At 41.9% G+C, this 6,000-nt stretch overlaps 1 protein-coding gene across 1 annotated transcript in view; it reads right to left on the bottom strand.

Annotated features, from left to right (window-relative positions):
• Positions 1-711: 711 nt before the first annotated feature.
• Positions 712-6,000, bottom strand: part of PUS7L (pseudouridine synthase 7 like) — a 31,335-nt gene continuing 26,046 nt past the window's right edge. The window contains exon 11 of the transcript XR_005589613.1: positions 712-970. The gene's annotated coding sequence lies outside the window, so the exon portion shown is untranslated. The remainder of the gene's footprint in view (positions 971-6,000) is intronic.

Genomic DNA, 6,000 nt, shown 5'->3' with positions numbered 1-6,000 from the left:
CTGCATGCTCTCCTCCAGCATAGAGGCAACTGCATACCCAGTGGGGTTCTGGTTCCAGTAATCCTAGGCTTTAAAGCTGTGGACTCAAAACACTTGTTTCCTTTCCCTTTTTTCTGCCAGTTGCAGTTGATACTTCGGCTCTCCTTTTTGACAATAGCTCTCAAAAACAGCATTATATGCAGATCATCTAGTTCAAAAGCATATTCTGATGACAAATCAATTAAAATTTCTTTAGCATGTTGAAGACATGATGGGACACAAAATCATTTTAGAGAAAGCAGATATTTATTATTATCCCCAATTACAAATGAGAAGTTGAGACACAGAGAAATTACACGACTTGCCAAAGGTCACATGTGGCAGTGCTGAGAAACGAACCAAGATCTCCTGAGTCCCAGTCCAGTTCATAACCAGAGGTCATAGAATCATAGACATGTAAGGCTGGAAGGGACCTCGAGAGGTTCCCAAGTCAGCGTTTCTCTCTGTCACTGGAGAATAAGTCAGGGCATCCTGAGACTGCTGCAGGGTGTGTTACAAACTGATGTTAGTGCTGCTTAGGTTCACTCCATTGTTGTGGTTCTTTGAAAAATACTTTGGAATGAAAGGGCTGTTAACCTTAAATGTAAGAAGCTGGTGCTATTACTAACATAATCCTGATGTAAATGAAAACCATCATGCTGTCAAAGTGTATAGGTGACCTCATTTATTATTTTTTTGTGTCTGGCATTCCCTTTTCATCTGCATGAGTTTCTTTGATGTTATTTGGAGATTTAAACAGCCATAGTCTACAAGACAAAAGCTTCCATTGTCTCACAATTAGGGGTTTTTCCTCACCTGCGATTTCATATTATCTCATAGTTCAGTTAAATCAGGTGTTCTTCTTTTCATTGCTCAGCTTCTGGTTGACCAAGCCAAGGTTTGGATCAAAAGAGCAAGGACAGATTCTTTACCTATAGAATTTCACATTTAGCTGCAAAGAGCAAATTGCTTCCGTCAATCACTTTCATTCAGCTATTTATCATTATTAAAACTTAAGGATTAATGACCAGTAACAGGATATGGATACTCTAGGACCCAGATCCACAAAGGAACTTAGGCTCAGTATTGCAATACCTAACTTTTAAGTGCCTAGCCACCCAGTGGAATCCACAAACCCTGAGTTAGACAACAAGGCTCCCTATACCATACATGGGGAGAGATGATGCCTAAGAATAGGATTCACAGAAGCCAGCATGCTGGATGGGGAGCAGACTAACCTAGCCAATAGCAGATGCCAATGAAAGAGATGTGGCCTAAGCCCCATCCTCTCAAAGATCCAGTCCAGGCAGGAGGGAGACACTTTTCTGCAGCCAAGAACCCTCTTCTGGAGTCTGCTGCCTAAGCCATTTCCTGCAAGAACAGTGGTGGCCTACATCAAATGGCCCAGGGGATGGTAGAAAGGCAGAGGAAGAGGTAGCAGCAGCAACCTCCCTTATAACCTTTAGCACAGCAAAAGGGAACTCACCCAGGATGTAGGAGAGTCTAGTTCATTTCCCCCCCTCTACTTGATAAGAAGAAGGGATTTAACCTTGGATGTCTCCCCTCTCAGGTCAGTGCCATAACCACTGGGCTATGGGCTATTCTGATATGGGGCTCTCTTAAACTCTCCCATTGAAGCTGTTCCACTGTGTTTAAATAATTTAATATGCATTCGGTCAGAAAGAGAATGAGAATGACTCTGTAGTCCAGTGGCAAATTTAAGTTGTGAGGGGGAGGGAGCATGCTCAGTGCACACCAAATTTTTGTTCAAAGCAGCTGTCAAACTCTACAAGTCTCTATTGAGCATGTGCAAACAGAGATTTTTTTATTTTTGCAGGCTTATAATTTGGGCAAATTTGGGCAAAAATTCACAGGGATGGCAGAAAGAATATCCTTGACATCAGACTGACCCCCCACCAAATTTTAAATCCCTGTTGCAAAGCACTGAGGTATTAGAGCTTCTCAACAAAACTGTTACAAGAATGTTTTCAACATGGCAAAACAACATTTTTCCTAACCTTGGTCTTGGAAAGGATCTGACCCATTTTTGCTGAAGCTTTAAAAAAAAAGAGAGAGAGAGAGCAAGAGAGAGGGGGAGAGAGAGCCTGACAGACATGTGGCATGAAAAATGTCAGGCTGAATGGCTTGGGGAGAGGGATAGCTCAGTGGTTTGAGCATTGACCTGCTAAATGCAGGGTAATGAGTTCAATCCTTGAGGAGGCTGTTTAGGGAAGTGGAGTAAAAAAACAATCTAGGGATTGGTTCCACTTTGAACAGGGGGCAGGTTGCACTAGATGACCTCCTGAGGTCCCTTCCAACCCTAATATTCTAAGTTTGGCAGAGTTATAAGCAACTGAAAACAGGACCTTATAAGGGGAAGTATTAACCAACCTTAAATATAGGCATTGCTACCAGTACCAGCTATAATAACCATCAATCTGGGCTACCCACAATTGTACAGAGACATGTTATTTATGCTGCTTTGCACCTTCCTGGTCTCCTACATTCCTAAGGAGTATTCACCCCAAGAAAGACTGGCAGTGGATCACACAGCAGGCAGGTCTCCAGAAACTACAGGAAAGCTGCTGCACCTGTGCATCCTTCAGACATCTTTTCCACTCTTTTTTGTTTGCAGAGACCCTCTGCAAGCTATCCTGTGGAAGGGAAGTTATAGCCATTTTTTCAACTGTTGTAGCATGCCTGCACCCCAGCAGAGCTCAGAGTGCTAGAGACCACACTTGCATAGACCCTGGTGTGAATCTGGGCCCTTGCCGTTCTATGTACAGATTGTACTGAAATCAATAGAAGTTGGATGCAGATATCTGAGGGAAGAATTAATTATAAGGATTCAGTAGAGTATCTCCATTTATGGAAGGGTCATCCCTACACTTGAGGGAGAATTGTAAAAATTCCAATCTTGGTAGTAGCTACAGAAGGCCTTGTTAGGCAGTCTATGCCCTCTTCCTGCTTCAGAGAGGAGTCACTAACTCCACCCAGCTTAACTGGCATGTAAGGTGCTGAGGCTCTTGTAAATGACCTCAGGGAGTGTCACTGAGTGTCCTGTCCTCTGGGGGATGTTAGCACTTTTCTTGAGGTATAGACAACAGTTGATTGTCAGAGAAACACTAAAGAGCAATACCCTGAAGTTTAGACATATGATGATTCCAGGCTGACAGGTCTGTTTCTGATGGCAGATGGGCAGAGCTTTATAGGCCAGCCATTTGTATCTACTTCCTTTACTATTAATAGAAATCTTGACATTTCAGATTTCAAAGTCTAAATATTTGGCAGTGCTAATTTCCACTCCATTGCAAATCTCTCTAGTTACATAACTTCACCTTTATGTTTAGACATTCTCAAAGCTCATTACTTCAACTTCACAAAGCTATCACTTCTCAGAGGACAAGCTTTTAAATTATACCATGTCTGAAACTCTTTGCAACAGAGCTTTAAACATTTTCTCTCCAATCTAATTAAACTGCACCAAGGTAATCCAGCAGATATTTTAAATATTTATCGTGAGGGACTCTCATTAAACAATTTAAAGGAAATAACTATAAAATGAAGCTGTTCGACATGCTCATTGTGAAACACACCGAATAGTATTTTGAATACAGTGTTCACTAATATGAACCCTTTTTTTTTGTTGTTTTTTTTTACATTTAATCATATCTACAGGCCATATTTTGAAAATGGGGAATTTAGCCACAAACATTCATAAACTGCATTAACTTATGCCAGTATTGTGGCCAGTAGAAGCTCCAGGCATAACTACTTTTCACACACAAATTATTCCTGCTCAGTGTAAGAGTGATCTGTACCAGGGCAGACACAACCACACACAAATGTCGGGACCCAATCCTAGAATGCATCTCCACGGTTCTAGTCACAAAGGGTCCATGGAGTGGCCTCCCCACGTTTTGGTGAGACCTAGAATTGAGGTTTCAGTGCTGCTCTGAATAGGTTTTCTTGTACAGCCTTTGTGATAATTTGGTCTGTTACATTTTCATTGTCAAACATTTATCAGATTCATAAAAGTCTATCCGATTATTCTGTAGTAACCACCTGTACATGTAATTTTAAGAAAAGTTTCCTTGGATCCCCAGTTTCTCCTCCAGGTATAATCTGCCTGTGAGCAGGGCCAGCTCCAGGCACCAGCGAAGGAAGCAGGTGTTTGGGGCAGCCAATGAAAAGGAGCAGCACGTCCGGGTTTTTGGTGGCAATTCGACAGCGGGTACCTCAGTCCCTCTCTTCCTCTTTGAGCTGCTGCTGAAGTGCCACCGAAGAGGAGGAGAGGGAGCAAAGGATCCGCCACCGAATTGCCGCCAAAGAATGAAGCGGCGTGATTGAGCTGCCGCCGAAGTGCCACCTATCAGCTTTATCTTTTTTTTTTTCCCTGCTTCACTGCTTGGAGCAGCAAAAAAGCTGGAGCCGGCCCAGCCTGTGGGCATAGGCTTCTTTATAGTAATTATATGTTTACTGAACACCTTGTTTCACGCCACCTCTTTTCTCAGTTCTGACACAGAGCCCTTGTGTTTGGAGCTTATGGCATGTGACATTAACCTTCCTCCTTCAGTGAATTTGTCTAACTTGCCTCGCCTTGTTTCCTGATATGCTCCTATGCAGCCATGTCCTGTCACCAAGATCCTCAATACAATTTATTCATCTACTCTTCCTTCACATATGCAAAAACATGGAAGTTTGGAAATATTTTTTAAGAAGTCTAACCCTTATGAAAATCTTAGGATCCAAGTCTCTTGTGATGATTGAGGCAAAAGCAAGTAACTATTTCAGACAGCTGATTACACTGATAAAAAACTGAGTCATGACTAGTTTATTTAATCAGTATAAATGGTTTTCTGAATGAAGAATGTATCAAGAGACACAGCAAGCCACTTGTGTATTACCCGTGAGAAACATCCAATGAGCTCGTAAGCAGCCCTCTGCTTGTGAGAGGCTTGTCTCCAGGCCTCCCGTTCTCTGCTTTATAGTGCAACATGCATATAGTACTGAAGGGGAGGAAAGATCAGATTAGAGAACAAATACACCATCCCATAACAGCAAAGTCTTTGATACAATATTGCTGCCATTCTTTGGTAATGCTGTGTAGTTATAGCCGTACTGGTGCCAGGATATTAGAGAGACAAGTTGGGTGACATAATATCTTTTATTGAACCAACTTCTGATGGTGAGAGAGACAAGCTTTCGAGCCACACAGAGCTCTTCTTAAGGCCTTCTTTGTTAATGCCAGTCTGATGGTTTGATGGCCCACAAAAGGCTTTCACAACTATCTGATTCTCACTTGTAAATTCATTAGAACGTTTTACATTGTCTACAGACAGAGAGACCTACTTCTTTGCTTCACACTAGGAATGACATTTCTGCTGTTTGCTAATCTAAGCCTTAAAAGTACTAAAGACAAACCTATCCTTTGAAGATGACAAGTCACTTCTCAGTTCCTCAACAGAATCAGCATAAAAAAATCTCCTGAGGGGAAAATCAAGTATCAGCTGTAAGACAGCTGCTTTGCCCAAGCAAAAATACCGTAGGCCTTTTGCAGACTTCCTGTTTGTGATCATTGTCAAACTCTTTGTGTAACTCATAGTGGGATAGATCTGTGAGGTGCTGGAAGGTGCTACAGCAATCCAATTCTCCCTGTGAAGTCCTGACTTGTTTGAAGGAATGGGATCAGTGTGAAAGCAAATAAAAAGCTTTTGTGTGTCTAGATTCTTTAGCAAAAATAAACTAGTGCAGTGCAGTTTACTGTACTTTGCATAGTTCTTTTCATAGCAGTGAGATATGAAAGCAAGTCTGGCATGAGTTACATAAGTTATATGGATGGGAGAGGTAATATTTCTTATTGGATCAACTCCTGTTGGTGAGAGAGACAAACTTTCAAGGTTACACAGAGCTCTTCTTGAGGATTCTGTGTGAGCTTGAAACCTTGTCTCTCTCACCAAGAGAAGTTGGTCCAATAAAAGA

The sequence above is a fragment of the Mauremys reevesii genome, linkage group 1 (genome assembly GCF_016161935.1).
Source record: "Mauremys reevesii isolate NIE-2019 linkage group 1, ASM1616193v1, whole genome shotgun sequence".
Classification (NCBI taxonomy): domain Eukaryota; kingdom Metazoa; phylum Chordata; order Testudines; family Geoemydidae; genus Mauremys; species Mauremys reevesii.
The sequence above is the reverse complement of the archived record's forward strand: the minus strand, read 5'-3'. Positions and strand labels throughout refer to the sequence as shown.